The sequence below is a fragment of the Oncorhynchus kisutch genome, linkage group LG20 (assembly GCF_002021735.2).
Source record: "Oncorhynchus kisutch isolate 150728-3 linkage group LG20, Okis_V2, whole genome shotgun sequence".
Taxonomy (NCBI): domain Eukaryota; kingdom Metazoa; phylum Chordata; class Actinopteri; order Salmoniformes; family Salmonidae; genus Oncorhynchus; species Oncorhynchus kisutch.
The window spans coordinates 27,764,942-27,781,412 of record NC_034193.2 but is presented as its reverse complement, the minus strand read 5'-3'; the positions used below and the strand labels follow the sequence as shown (position 1 = coordinate 27,781,412).

Here is a 16,471-nt window from a genome sequence, read left to right as displayed (position 1 = left end):
GGTTATTTAACATAATTTAAGTCTGAGGGCCTTGAGATAGAAGCTGTTTTTCAGTCTCTTGGTCCCAGCTTTTGATGCACCTATACTGAACTCACCTTCTGGATGATAGCGGGGTGAACAGGCAGTGGCTTCGGGTGGTTGTTGTCCTTGATCTTTTTGGCCTTCCTGTGACATCAGGTGCTGTAGGTGTCCTGTAGGACAGGTAGTTTGCCCCTGGTGAAGCTCTGGGCAGACCGAACCACCCTCTGGAGAGCCCTGTGGTTGCGGCCGGTGCAGTTGCCTTACCAGGCGGAGATACAGCCCGACAGGATGCTCTCAATTGTGCATCTGTAAAAGTTTGTGAGTTTTAGGTGTCAAGCTGCATTTCTTCAACCTCCTGAGATTGAAGAGGTGCTGTTGTGCTCTCTTCACCACACTGTCTGTGTGGTTGGACCATTTCAGTTCATCAGGGATGTGTACGCCGAGGAACTTGAAGCTTTCCACCTGCTCCACTGTGGTCCCGTCGATGTGGACAGGGGGGGGTGCTCCCTCTGCTGTTTCCTAAAGTACACGATCAATTCCTTTTGACATTGGGAATTTGTCTTTTTTTGTTGTATTTTATTAGGATCCCCATTAGCTGTTGCAAAAGCAGCAGCTACTCTTCTTGGGGTCCACACAAAACATGAAACATAATACAGAATGACATAATACAGAGCATCAATAGACAAGAATAGCTCAAAAGACAGAACATACATTTTTTTTAAAGGCACACGTATCCTACATGTCAATGCATACACAAACTCTATAGGTCAAATAGGGGAGAGGCGTTGTGCAGTCTCTTGAAGTCCAGGACCAAATTGCACAGGGTGGGGTTCAGACCCAGGGCCTCAAGCTTAATGATAAGCTTGGAGATTACTATGGTGTTGAATGCTGAGCTATAGTCAATGAACAGCATTCTTACATAGGTATTCCTCTTGTCCAGATGGGATAGGGCAGTGTGATGGCGATTGCATCGTCTGTGGATCTATTTGGGTAAGCTAATAGTCATTTAGTTCAGTTACCTTTGCTTTCTTGGGTACAGGAAGAATAGTGGACATCTTGAAGCATGTGGAGACAGTAGACTGAGATAGGGAGAGATTGAATATGTCCGTAAACACTCCAGCCAGCTGATCTGCACACGCTCTGAGGATGCGGCTAGGGATGCCACCTGGGCCGGCGGCCTTGTGAGGGTTAACATGTTTAAATGTCTTATGGTGGCCATGGAGAAGGAGAGCCCACAGTCCTTGGTAGGGGGCCGCGTCGGTGACGCTGTATTATCCTCTGAGCGAGCGAAGATGTTTAACTTCCCGGAAGCAAGATGTCGTTGTCTGACATGGCTGGTTTCCCCTTTGTTGTCCGTGATTGTCTGAAGAACCTGCCACAATTTGTGTCTGAGCCATTGAGTTGAGACTCCACTTTGTCTCTGATGTTTTGCCTGTTTGATTGCCTTACGGCGGGAATAACTACACTTTTTGGATTTGTCACCTTGCTATGGTTAAATGCGATGTTTGCGCTTTCAGTTCCGCGCGAATGCTACCATTTTCATAGTCACAGTGGGTACAACATCTCCTATACACTTCCTGATAACCTTAAATCAGCGTATAGACATTGATATTAATCTCGGCTACCCGGAAAATATCCCAGTCCAGGTGATCAAAACATTCTTGAAGCGTGAATTCCGATTGGTCAGACCAGAGTTGAATAATCCTTAGCACGGGTACTTCCTGAAGTGGGTCTGAACCAACACTTTATTACATCAAAATAACTTCATACTATGTAACTGATTGAAACACACACAGTGCCTAATGCATTTATTGATTTGTTAAGACCTTTATTTATTTTAGCAGTCCCATTGAGATCAAGGACTCTTTTGCAACTCACAAAAACCCCAATCATGGCAGCATAGAAAATACTTGACGTAAATACAAATAAATAATAATGAAGAACCACATTCCTCAGTAAGAGGTCCTCAACCAACAGTATGAGTTGCAGATGATGTTGCCATAGTCTAGGACCGGAAGAGAGGTGGTGAGGAGAGGAAACATGACACATTCCTTCTCCACTAGCACATCATCAGGCAAATTACAGTTCCCTGGATGGGTTCAGAAGGTGAGGGGTCAACGTCAGGAGACCAGGCTGCTCCTAAGGGAGGTGGTTGGCGGCCTTCTCCCTCTCCTGCGGGAGAAAGCGAGACCGAGAGAAAGAGGCAGGGGTGGTGTAGGATTTCAGAAAGCATAGCAGTTGTCATCTGAGCTCTCAGCAATAGAACTTCTATCTTCATCGGAGTTCTCACCTACATCAGTCATAAAAAAATATCCCCTTCTCCCAGAATCAGCTTGTGGTAGGTATTCCTGGTGTCAACTTGGTCTTGTGTCAGTTCACTCAATCTTCTCTTCAGGTGGCAGAGAAGGCCATTCTTCCCTCCCTCTGAAAACTCCACTGCATTACCTAAAAGTCACATGTAAAGCTTTACAATTCCATTACACAAAATAGTGTGGAGGGTATTTGTAAAGCAAGACAAAAAGTTCAGTCCAAAAATAGTATAAACCTCAACTTACTCTGATCTTGTAGGTACAGTGCTGCCACAGTTCCCACTGCTCTTTGTAGGCTCCCCCAGTGCCTCTTCATCTCCCGGACCAGGATCCTCTCTTCCTCCTGCAGTCTGTTCACTAACAACAGTCTGTTGAAGATTGCCTTTTGATGGCAGTTGCCTGTGAGCTGTAAACCCAGAGGTATATAACAGAACAGCAATGATTGCAGCCTACGCTGAAGGTAAACATTCAATCACAAAAGATACTTTCTGCAATCATATATTTACTGGTGCCAAGTCTCTCCCATGGCCACACAAAGTTATCAGTATTGAGCAGCTCATCCACTGTGGGGAGCCTAAACTCTGCCTGCTGCTCGTGAAGTTGAACAATGGCAGCTGTCAAGGCTGCTTTGTCCTCAATTTCTCAGAATCAGATGATGCCTCTTGTTGCCGTCAAAATAAAAAGGGTGATTAGACTGTATATTCAGATATATTACATGACTATAAGTTAGAGCTACTATAGAGGCACAAACAAAGAATACAAAGCAAGCAACTAATTTCCAAAGCATTTGTCGTCATGTAGTTAACATTACACAAGGCATGCAGAGGTGTGGCTCACAAGAGGTACATGGTCACATAATTTCTCAGTTTAATTACTTGTTTTGCATTAGATCAATTAATAACATAGGTCATACCTACATTTGATCATTAACATGGTCTGATGTGTATGACTAATGCATTCTCTTTCACAACTCACTTTTACTGCTTGATTAATAATATGTTTGAGGTCATACTGTTGTTGGGGCTTACCTGTCAAATGGTAGAAGTAGTTTCCTCTTTCACACTGTGGTAAAGCCCTTCAAGCTTCTTCTGGAGATGACCCGTCTGACGATCCTGAAGTGTGTCTGTCAAACATGACTCCACTGACATTAATGCAATTATGAAGTTGAGACAGAAACTGTCATTTTTCTGCCTGTTGGATTCTGGCTTGAAACATACTTATTCCTGTCATCATATTAGAACGTATTGATTACTTTACATGTTAGGTGTCAATGAAGGGTGAATAGGAACTTTGGGTATGGAAAGTTACTGAGTGAGACAAGGGAAGTGCAGAAAGTTCATATTCTATTCAAACATGTTATTGCTGAATATTAATATTTCTAAGTAAAGAGGCAAAGGGTAGCAGTTAGGTTTCAGTTACTGATAAGGCAGGCCAGTTGCTGTGGAATTAGGACAATGAGGGATGTGGAACTCAACTCAAGATAAGGTCAGCAGTTGGAGAGAAGACACTGCTGGGAGGGGGGGCCATAGGGGGCCCACCCCGAAAACCATCTGACTACAGTCCTATCCCATACACACTTCCACACCCATGAGGTTCCTAGACTTAGGCAACTCCCACCTAGTTGGAAGGTATAAATATATGCTTGTGGGTAGAATAAACTTGGTTTGAGATTTCTGGTTGTCTGTTTCAGTTTTTGCTCTATTTGTTCAGAACCTAACATACCATCAGGCCACTGCTGGACCTCAGTAATCCACTTCTGTAGCACAGCGGTGTTGATGTCTAGCTCTTCCCGCTTTTTGCGAGGCTGGTCTCCTCCAGTCTTTTGACATTCTGAAAAAATGCAATGAAATTAATGAACAACATGGGTGAAGGTGAAGGTTCTACTTTTTCAAGTGAATTACACTAAGATATTTGACTTTAATGTATACAGTCATCTTGATGTTTTCCTACATCAAGATGACTAATAAAATAAAACACTGAGCAAGGGTTGAAGACATGTAGAAAAAGAATGAGAAAGTAGATACAGGTAAAAAAATAAATAATAATAATAATGTTCACATCTTTGCCAACATGCGATGTCACGCCCTGACCTTAGAGAGCCTTTTTATGTCTCTATTTGATTTGGTCAGGGTGTGATTTGGGTGGGCATTCTATGTTTTGTATTTCTTTGTGTTTGGCCGAGTGTGGTTCCCAATCAGAGGCAGCCGTCTATCGTTGTCTCTGATTGGGAGTCAGAGACAACGTCAGATACCTTTTCCCCCCACCTATGTTGTGGGATCTTGTCCTTGTATTGTTGCTGTTGAGCCCTTCAAGGCTGTACGTTTCGTTGGTTCTCTCTCTCTCTCTCTCTTCTTTTTGTGGTTATCATTAAAGAATATGATTATGGTCCACTTCTTCAGACGAGTGTTACATGCGATCCATGTTGGTGAACTTCCTCTTATTCCAGCCCATTGGCAGTAGTGTGATAATCTCTGTCCGTACTGTTGGAAAAACATCTTCAGTCAGTGATTCTAATAATTTACTACTGTGTGCATAACCAATCAACATAAAGATTGCAATTACAGTCGTAAGATACATTTTTTATTATTAAACTTACATAATATCATAGCATCATCAGTTATGCCCAACAAGTAAATGTCATTCACTGTCTGCTTCTCCCTTCAGCAGTAACATGTGTCCAAAAAAATGTCCTGCTTTGGAACAATTTATTTGGTTTCCATTCGGCAATGTTTCTGTTTTTTTTCCGGGATGGGGTAGTTAGCCCCACATGGAGGACCATGGACTGCTTCTTACCATTCGACATGGCCGGCTTGGTTGCACCTGCCGGGAGTATAAACCCCATCCGGCTTAGCGCTCAGGGTCATTGGAGTATGCAAGCCTCTCCACCGTGGCAAGGTGACAGTCCAGGAGGGGCAATTAGGTTTATCTTATTCATTGAAGTGTGTTGGAGCTCAAATATAAAGGACCACTTAATAGTTCAACAATAAGGGAATTATGTTGCAATCCTAAACCTTATTCAGCATTAGTTATGTTATCATAATACAATTACCAGTCTTGGACATGTAATTTGTTGTGACAGCAACTCTGGATATAAAACTATTCACCTGCCGACTTCTCTCCGGTTGTGTTGCCGGCACCAGGCTGATTGCGGCCTCTCCATTTGTGCTATACTGACATAATGAACAAATAATAATAAGTTATGTATTAATTATATTATTTTAAAAAGATTACAATATCCTTTCTGCATAACACAAAAATAGTCAAGGAAAACAATTACCTCACAAGACCATTCATGTGCCTTAGCATGAATAGTGGAGAGGAGAGGGTGGTTTTTTAGAAGCTCCTCCAACTCTTGGTACGCCTGCACAACTATCTTCAAATGTGGCCAGTATTTGCATGCAACAGTGCAGCAGAAAAAACCCACCGTGCCAGCAGAAGACAGCTTCTTCTGCAAGTACATTGGCATATATCTTGCTTCTGTACATGTTGAGGGCCTTGAGGAGCACGCTGTGTCGGCAAACTGCTATCTCAAGGCCCTCCTCTACTTTGGCAGACAATTTTCCTGACGTCTTTGGCCGCTGTCCACTCTGATGTGCCACACACTCCTTTGCCTGGTGTCTACAACATGAAAATCACAGTGAAGTGCAGATATCAACTTTAAAAGAAACAAGCTCTAAACTGGGTGACATTAAGCAGTGTTATAGAACCTGAGAATGATTGGTCTTTGTATGGACATGTTTGATGAAGGATGACACATCATCTTGTTTCTCCAGGAAGACATCATAGAAGCCCTTCTCAACATTCACATAGCCTAGAGAGGTGGGTTGCTGGTTTAAATCCCAAACATCTGACCATGTTGCTCCAACCTCTGTGTGTCTGAGGGATTTGGATAACGCAAAGAGACAAATCACTGTCCCACAATTTCTCTTCATGGAAAATGACAATTAATCTTCTAAAAAGATGATCAACGGCAATATAACAAACATATACTTCATGACAAAAAGACCAGCATGCACTTTAAGAAGGTATAATTATACTCTGAACAAAACACATAAGGTAGTACAAACCCTGAGGCTTTCCGAAAGCAGTATTGCTTGCGATTCCCATCCACTGATATAGCATGCATCAGGACAATGTAGGAGATCGCTTCCACAAAGCTTGTCTATTTCAAACCGCCCGTATGTCCACTCGAGGAATGCTTTCTGGAACGTGTCGCCACATATCTTTCCACTTTAACATGCAAAACAGTGGTATAATAAGGGGAAAATGTTATATTATGGACAAATATTAACCAGTAATTCTTTCATATTATCATTTGATTAGTATATACACACTTACCCTGTCAAAGTGCTTTGTTCTTCCGTCAAGCATTCCCACAAAGGCTTGACAGGAGCATCCTGGGGCCAACACCTTCATGTCTTCAAAAGACTTGAAGTGGTCCACTGTGAAGATGGTCTGGTGAGTCACGGATCCTGGCCGGTAGCCACTCTTTACAAAATTAATCCAGCCCCACTGTCCAATGTCTCCGACACCCGGGTAACATGTTTCAGGAGAAGACCCAGATGCAAACAGTGTCAAAGTAACACAAGTTTACTAGAACAGGGGGCAGGCAAAACGACAGGTCAAGGGCAGGCAGAGGTCAGTAATCCAGATCAGAGTCCATACAGTACAGAACGGCTGGCAGTCTCGGGGTCAGCGCAGGGAGAGGTCAAAAATCAAGGCTGGTGTTACAAGGTACAGAATGGCAGGCAGGCTCAGGGAAGGCAGAATGGTCAAAACCAGGAAACAGGAACTAGAAAAAGACAGGCGCAAGGGGGAAACCGCTGGTAAGCTTGACGAACAAAATGAACTGGCAACAAACAAACCGAGAATACAGGTATAAATACACTGGGGATAATGGGGAAGATGGGTGACACCTGGAGGGGGGTGGAGACAAGCACAAAGACAGGTGAAACAGATCAGGGTGTGCCACCCGGAGCAGTTCAGAGCAGGGACAGAGCAGGGACAGGTTGTAGCACCCTGAATCAGGAGTAATTATTAGGAAGTAATTAATTACATTCTTTAAAAACGTGAATAGAAGTAAAGTCCTTAAAAAACACACACTTACCAATTATACCAATCAGGATGACCTGCTTGCCACTTGCCACTGTCAGGGTGCAACTACACAACTGTGGCACAGCCATGGGCAAAAGACAAAGTGGAAACCAAAATGTGACGTCAAAGAATCCCAAATAAATGTTTCTATATATTTGGACTGTAAATATTTGTGGTGGCAGGTAGCCTAGTGGTTACAGCGTTGGGCCACAAACCAAAAGGTTGCTGGAGCCCTACAAACCTGACTCAGTTACACCAGCTCTGTCAGGAGGAATGGGCCAAAATTCACCCAACTTATTGTGGGAACCTACTGTCACCGACTCATCTTCATCCTGACCCTCGGTGCAAGCCTCTGGCTCCAAGAATTTCACTACACCTCCGATACTTCGCCCTCATTCACTTCCATTTCCCCTGCTGTCTTCAGCTTACTCTGTTTACACTTTCTACCATTCTTCCTTAACAACCCGTCTCCCTTTTTTCCCACAATTTTTTACCGACTCAAGCTCACCTTCTTCCTCCCTCTATCTCTTATACCTCCTCTGCCGCTCCTTTTCCCTACATTCCTCCTCCGTATTCCAAGTATGCTTCTCCTTATGATAATACTGCACTTCTCCTGACATACATCTTGTTCTTGCCTTCTCAAGGGACGCCATTTAACCTGCTGTCCTGTCACAATATCCGTACAATAAGCACGAACCCCTCGGGATATAGCTCTCAAAAGTGCATCGAACTTATAAAGCAGCTGCTTCGTCTTGCTGTTCTTCTTTATCAAAGGCTACCGCAATGATTTTCCATTTCAAACAAGTGCGCTCTTCCAACCACCACATCTCGCTAAATGGGCTTGATACGCTTTCACTTTTTCATTGACAGTCCGTCACTCACTGCCAGACACTTTTAAATCATTAAATAAATAATTCAATAATTCACTAAAAAGTATTTCCATGTTTATTATAACTAAACCAAGTTACAGGCTGACTACACTGCTCATGTCGCATGCGCAAGCGTTGCAAAATACATTTAGAAATCTATATTATTCAATTATTGCATCCACACTGCTCGTGCGCGCCAACGAGCATCTGCGTTGCCAAGGGCTAAAATAGAAGTCAGTTCTATTTGTGACGCAGATCGCGCTGCAAGTCCTGCCTCCATCTCCTCATTGGTTTATAGAAGTAGGTACCAACGTGTCATCTCCTCATTGGTTATACCCACATGGGTGACTGAAAGAGAAACGAGGTCAGTGGCGGTAATGCACCTAATTTATGAATGTTGCATTTCTGTATATATCAATGATGTTGCTCTTGCTGCGGGCAATTCCCTGATCCACCTCTACGCAGACGACACCATTCTGTATACTTCTGGCCCTTCCTTGGACACTGTGCTATCTAACCTCCAAATGAGCTTCAATGCCATACAACACTCCTTCCGTGGCCTCCAACTGCTCTTAAACGCTAGTAAAACCAAATGCATGCTTTTCAACCCTTCGCTGCCTGCACCCGCACGCCCGACTAGCATCACCACCCTGGATGGTTCCGACTTAGAATATGTGGACATCTATAAGTACCTAGGTGTCTGGCTAGACTATAAACTCTCCTTCCAGACTTATATCAAACATCTCCAATCTAAAATCAGATCTAGAGTCGGCTTTCTATTTCGCAACAAAGCCTCCTTCACTCACGCCGCCAAACTTACCCTAGTAAAACTGACTATCCTACCGATCCTCGACTTCGGCGATGTCATCTACAAAATAGCTTCCAGTACTCTACTCAGCAAACTGGATGCAGTTTATCACAGTGCCATCCGTTTTGTTACTAAAGCACCTTATACCACCCACCACTGCGACCTGTATGCTCTAGTTGGCTGGCCAACGGTCCTCTACTCCGACAATTAATCCACACATAAAAACGGTCAACCAAATCATTTCTAGTCATCTCTCCTCCTTCCAGACTTTTTCATCGTTTAACTTATATGGTGATTGGCATCTAAACGTTCATAGTATTACCACGACAACCAGCAACAGTTTGTCTGTCAATCACCCACGTGGGTATAACCAATGAGGAGATGGCACATGGGTACCTGCTTCTATAAACCAATGAGGAGATGGGAGAGGCAGGACTTGCAGTGCGATCTGCGTCAGAAATAGGAATGACTTCTATTTTAGCCCTAGGCTACACAGACGCTTGTTGGTGCACACGAGCAGTGTGGGTGCAATAATTGAATAACATAGATTTCGAAATATATTTTGCAATGCTCGTGCATGCGAGCGGTGTGGGCAGCCTATTAGACCACAGCCTGTCGTTTCCAATGGGAACAGATGAGTCATATTGGGCAGAACAAGCAAGCTGGGAGGGCAAAGCCAAGCATGAGCTAGCGAGATCATATTGGTTCGTTCCAGCATACATATTCATATTTCCGTAAGGGAACGCCTTCTCTGTGATATACGAGCCTGCAATAACTCAATTCGACTTTGCACTCCTAAACAACGCGATTTAAAAAAACTTTGACAAACTCTAAAGTCTGCAAAACTTAGTCCACTCTGTTCATAACAGATTCTAGTTTTGGGAACATAAAACAACTGTATTGAGATCAAATGTTTCATCGCTGAGAACATTTACAGAATCATCCATCTCGTTCCATCTTCTCCCACTGCCCGTCAGTGGGCTTCCTCTTACTACCATATTTGGTAGTGAGAGGAAACACCAAGAGGATGATTCATATTTATACATACAGTGAAATATCTGTCTCATTGTTCTATCGGTGATAATACTGTTGGCCAGAGCGAAAAATCACTTCCTGTCTACAAGATTAGCCAATATACGTAACTGATTAAAATACAATACATTAGAATTATGGTGGCCGAAATACAGAAAATACTAGATTATGTGTCATTTCTTGTCCAATAACGTACCTCATTCTCACTGTAAAATAGCTCGCTAGCGTCAACTAAATAAGCAGTTGTGTTTATTTGTACTAATAGCACAAACTCAGGGCGCATCGAGTTTAAATAGATTCAGAAGGGGCGTGGCATCAGATGTATCTGGCGTTATTGAGTATGATTCGCCATACGTTTGTGCTATTAGTACATAAAAACATTGTGCTTCTTTGTACATACTTAATAATGAGAGACTGGGTTGAAAATAAGGACATTTTCCGCTATTACTTCAAAACTACGGCAAGCAGCAGGGGTACATGGTAACGTTATGAAACTGGGCTACACGGCGGATGCAATGAACTAGTTTTATCAGAAAAAAGCGTTGTTAAAAATGTGATGTGTCCAGCCTACCAAGAGGGCAGATAACTAATACGGTGCTTGGCTAAGTAATCTATTTTTCCTGCAAGCCACCTAGCTAGCTGACTTTAGTATATCTACTGAAACATATATTGCTAACATACTAATGTGTTACAATGTGGAGGGAAATCGAATAATTGTTCTGTTTGCTAACTTATCTAGCGAACTAAGTTGGCTAAACAACTACCGCCCGGTAGCCATATCTATGACTAAAAATAAAATATTTGAGATCTTCTGTTTCTCGATTGTAAAACCCATTCTCTTTTTAGTCATAGATATGGCTACTAAACAGCAAGCTATAACCAGCCACCTAAGCTAGGTTTACCAGGAAACGTTACACATGAGTGATGTATGACTTGATTTTGCTAGCAAGTTAGCTTGTAAATGTAATATCTGTGCCTATGTATGCATGTAAACTAGTCTACCCCAATGTTGATGTTATGCTGGAACAGTTCAACTATCGTTCAAACTGTACAATAGACTCATTTATTACATAATTTTGTCTTACAGATAATAAATACTGTGTGGTACCTTTCTGGAGTGGATTCCAGAGACAGAAACAGAATTCCTTTGCCTGCATATGTCATTGTAGCAGAACTGTATTCCTGTCTAGGAATTAGACATTGTTTGATTTTAAGCAGATGACTCCTGAGCTGAATGCCAGTTTGATCATGACAACACTCCTCCCACAACTTTACAAGTATTCCCTGAACATTAGTACACTGACCATACTATATGTTTCTTTGTGAGTGGCATTTTACTCATGACCACCAGTTCTCTTACAGTACAAGTTGTTACCCCAGATAATGTGATTTAACCAAAGATTTTTGGTATCCATTATTGGGAGTTACAGAATAGATCATGTTTGGTGTAGCGCAGAGAATTTGACCAACCTTAGCGAGGCGAAGAAAGAGGAGTCTCAAAATGTCTGTGTCCAGTTGCAAGGATCCGTTTTTAAATTTAGAAAATGCTCCGTTATTAAAATAAAAACAGTTTTTGCATCATGAAGTAATTCAACAATATGTGTGCCGCCATGTTGTCTATTTCAAGTCTTCTCTCACGGATCGAGACAGTACTCTATCATCATGACATGCAGGCAGCACTTTGGGGTGGAAACCCACCTGTCTTGATCAATGAGAGAAGACTTGAAATAGACCAGATGTCAGCTAAAATCTTTGGGTAAATCACATCTGGTGTAACAATCTGTAGCTACAGTACTCTACACTTGGGTGTACACCTCAGACACACTGAACTTTACTACACTGTTCATGCTATATTTTTCTGTATGTTACTTTTACCATAACATTTTTGTTGAACACCCAGTTGTCTTGAACTAGCATTAAATAGTGTAAACACCCCTGTATTTTAGATATCCAAATAATGTTCATTTGTCAATCTGAATGTCTAGCATCTATTTGATGTTACAGAGCCCTGTACAGCATATAAATATATTCTGTGAATCCCTCAAGGCAGACACATTTAAGATTGATATACAGTGCATTCAGAAAGTATTCATACCCCTTGACTTTTGCTTTACAGCCTTATTCTAAAATGGAGTAAATCCCCCCTCCAATCTACACACTACCCAATAAAGACAAAGAAAAAACAGGTTTTAGGAAATTTTTGCAAATGTATTCAAAATAAAAACAGAAAATATTACATTTACATAAGAATTCAGACTCTTTACTCAGTAGTGATTACAGCCTTGAATATGACGCTACAAGCTTGGCACACCTGTATTTGGGGAGTTTCTCCCATTCTTCTCTGCAGATCCTTTCAAGCTCTGACAGGTTGGATGGGGAGCATCGCTACACAGTTATTTTCAAGTCTCTCCAGAGATTTTAGATCGGGTTAAAGTCTGGGCCACTCAAGAACATTCATTGTCCCGAAGCCACTCCTGCGTAAGCACTTTGGACCAAGTTTTCATAAAGGATCTCTTTGTACTTTGCTCCGTTCATCTTTCCCTTTATCCTGACTAGTCTCCCAGTTCCTGCCGCTGAAAAACATCCCCACAGCAAGATGCTGCCACCACCATGCTTCATCGTAGGAATGGTGCCAGGCTTCTTCCAGGTGTGACACTTGGCATTCAGGCCAAAGACTTCATTCTTGGTTTCATCTTTTTTTCTCATGGTCTGAGAGACTTTAGGTGCCTTTTGACAAACTCCAAGCGGGCTGTCATGTGCCTTTTTGGCTGGGTGGCCAGCACTAGGAAGAGTCTTGGGGGTTCCAAACTTCTTCCATTGAAGAATGATGGCCAGTGTGCTGTTGGGACCTTCAATGCTGCAGAATTTGTTTGGTAACCTTCCCCAGATCTTTTTTTTAGTTAACCTTTATTTAACTAGGCAAGTCAGTTAAGAACGAATTCTTATTTTACAATGACGACCTGCCCCAGACAGATTCTTTTTAAATTGATTATCTACACAGGTGTACAAAGGTACAAATGCCCATTATCAGCAACCATCACTCCTGTGTTCCAGTGGCATGTTGTGTTAGCTAATCCAAGTTTATAATTTTAAAAGCCTAATTGATCATTAGAAAACCCTTTTGTAATTATGTTAGCACAGCTGAAAACTGTTCTGATTAAAGAAGCAATAAAACTGTCCTTCTTTAGACTAGTTGAGTATCTGGAGCATAAGCATTTGTGGGTTCAATTACAGGCTCAAAATGGCCGGGATAAGCACAAATTTCCAGCAGTGCTAACTAAAATGATAAACTTGGATTAGCTAACACAATGTGCCATTGGAACACAGGAATGATAGTTGCTGATAATGGGCCTCTGTACACCTATGTATATATTCCATAAAAAATAAGCCGTTTCCAGCTACAATAGTCATTTACAACATTAACAATGTATTTCTAATCAATTGGATGTTATTAATGGTAAAAAAAAAGTGCTTTTCTTTCAAAAACAAGGACATTTTTAAGTGACCCAAACCTTTGAACGGTAGTGTGTGTGTATGTATAGTATATAGTATATATATATATATATATATATATATATATATATATATATATATATATATTTTTTTTTTTTTAAATCTATTTTGTGTAGGTTCTACATCAGGGCTCTCCAACCCTGTTCCTGGAGAGCTACAGTCCTGTATGTTTTCACTCCAGCCCTAATCTAGCACATCTGATTCTAATAATTAGCTGGTTGATAACCTGGTTCAGTTTATTTACAAAACCCTTGTTCTACATGGTCTTATGCTGAGCTACACTGGCTGTGTTTACACAGGCAGCCCCATTATGATATTTTTTCCACTAATTGGTCTTAATCACAAGATTTCTTTCACATCAGATCTTATTCAGAACTGATCTGATTGGTCAAAAGACCAATTAGTGAAATATCAGAATTGGGCTGTCTGTGTAAACACAGACATAGTCCTGTATCTGGCTTTGGTACACTGGCAATGGTGTTGGCATGGTGGGCTGGGGAAGCTGAGATTCTTTGTGCTTATGGAGAATGGTCTTGTCCTACCTGTGATGAACAGCCAGCTGGATAAGACTGCCGAAAGTGGTGTAGGGCTTCATAACCACCAACTGTTTGGTTCTCTTGCAGAAGATTTGCTGGTACTGCATGTCTCCTGGAAAGACATGGTTGTGGTGTTAGCGTTTTATACTTTTTGTGGAAGGGATGTAGGGCCGCATGCCTTTGTTGGTAAAGGTGTTAACCGAATGGGACAGGCTAGCGTATTGTTTCGGGACAATTTGGAACTTTGGGAGCTGCTTTTGAGAGAAAAGATCAGTCAACAAAGTGAATGGGCTGGGGGGCTCAAGAAGTTGTGAAAAGTCTTAGGGGAGCAGTTCTTACACAGTATGAATTGCTGTGAATGGGAGATTTAAGAAATGGCACTTCTCAATCGCTCTGATACACAATACATGTACTGTCTAAGCACAACCCTGCACTACCAAAACCCTCTTCCTCATCTCAAAGTACTGTCTGTGAAGCTCCCCAATCCATTGACTTTGACAGATCATTCTTGTCAATAGTAGCCCTTTGCAGGGTATTTTTGTAGACATGTCTTTTGTATTTAGTTTTGAGAATTCACAGAGAGAAGAATGAGTTGATTGTGTCATCACTGTTGTAGTCTTGATTTCATTATCCCTTGCTAGCTTTTGTCACACAATCTTGTTGTGCTCCATAACCACAATGTGCGTCCACTCCCTCTTGCTCGTGTACCCAAAATGCTGCCGCTTTGAGGTATTTTTCATAAGGGCACTACTTTCAGAAATGGAAAGGGTAAAGCCAAAGCAGTGTCTGTATTCTTGGAACTTATATTTTAACATGTTGGGTGGGACAGACATTCAAAAATGAAATGTAGCTATTTATTTCCTACCTATAACATTTATTTACTATTTGGTATTATCAGAGTGGAAGAGGGGCCCAACTCGATGGAAAATATGTCTCCCTCCAGCAGGTGGCGGTTTTTCTTTGTTTTGCCCACCAAGCAAGGAGTTTTTGTATGGAGGTCAATGAGTTGAATTTGGCCAACAAAAACATATGGCTAATTTTCTGAGTGAGGTTTATTTGATCGAATAGAAGTTTCGTAATGCTACAGTTGTTACGAGTATGCTGATATAAGTAGGCCACGTGACATCTCGGCAACTTTGAGAAAAAACACTATCAACATTGTCTCGAGATGGCTATGCATATTCATGTAATGAAGCAAGTATCATAGCGTCACTCTCCATTGAATACCGACAGTTGATGTCAACAACCCTTATCGATATTAAAAAATATGACAATAATTAGATATCCACTAATCCAAAGAAAGGATAGGCGGAGCTAGACAGCCCGCGGTTCCGCGCTGTGGACAACTACTAACATTGTTAGGGCACGGTCTTTCGTGTCATGGAATCAGTTGTCCTATATCCCATGGCATTTATGAGTGTGTTTGTAAATTAAATCTGGAGTGCCAGAGTGCGCTCTGGGAGTTCGTAAATTCAGTGTTGTCAGGTTATCGTTTCGTAAATTCAGAGCGTTTCGCGTTCAGCGCGCACACGCGACGCTCTTGCTGAAAGTAGAGTTGATTCAAGCGTTCTGACCTCACAACGAAAGTCAAGCACCCAAGCTAATTGGCTAGCTACTTTCAGATACAAATAAGAGTCCACCTCACTCTGAACATTTTACTCACCCTGCCAAGTAGAGCTGATTAGGCTGTTTTCGTGTTATCCAGAGCGTTGGTGACTGTAACTGTGCTATTGGCAACAATATAATTACGCATTTTGCCAACGTTTACTGACACCGGCCATATTCAACTGGTGTTGAGCATTCGTAAATTCAGCAGTTATAGTGTGGTCTGGCGAGAGTGCTCTGAAATCGGAGTAGATAGCCAGAGTGAATTTATGAACGCACCCTATGTCTCCCATTGTTCCAACCATAGGGTTCCAACAAATTTAGAGTACCATCTGCTGGTCTCATGTCAAAATGCAGGGAAGCTGTTGTACAATATTAAAATGGTAAAATATATATATATATACATTTGATTTCCATTGAATTAATAATTCAATTAATTAAATAAGTATCTATTTTCACAGGGTTAGTAGAGGAATTGGACATAACATTTAGCTGACAAGGTAAAAATCTGTCATTCTGCCCCTGAACAAGGCAGTTAACCCACTGTTCTTAGGCTGTCATTGAAAATGAGAATTTGTTCTTAACTGACTTGCCTAGTTAAATAAAGGTAAAATAAATAAAATAAAAATTGTAAGTACAACACCGATGAGGCCTGGTAAAAAATGACTACAAATGATACATTTT

General features: G+C 41.7%; 1 long non-coding RNA gene across 11 annotated transcripts; it reads right to left on the bottom strand.

The window, feature by feature from the left end:
- Nucleotides 1–1,824: 1,824 nt before the first annotated feature.
- On the bottom strand, nt 1,825–16,109 carry LOC109865882 (uncharacterized). Of its 11 annotated transcripts, none has more exons than XR_004204522.1 (13): nt 15,846–16,098; nt 14,189–14,294; nt 6,669–7,498; nt 6,398–6,560; nt 6,038–6,206; nt 5,608–5,948; nt 5,435–5,500; nt 4,927–5,150; nt 4,582–4,810; nt 4,053–4,160; nt 3,359–3,453; nt 2,577–2,736; nt 1,825–2,466 (listed from the first exon to the last, which is right to left on the bottom strand). It is a non-coding gene; the product is annotated as an uncharacterized LOC109865882 (long non-coding RNA). The 11 variants fall into 11 exon arrangements; XR_004204526.1 differs by having other exon boundaries at nt 1,825–2,193; nt 2,312–2,466; nt 5,608–6,206; nt 15,846–16,097; XR_004204527.1 differs by having other exon boundaries at nt 1,825–2,193; nt 2,316–2,466; nt 5,608–6,206; nt 15,846–16,097.
- Between the last annotated feature and the right edge of the window lie 362 nt (nt 16,110–16,471).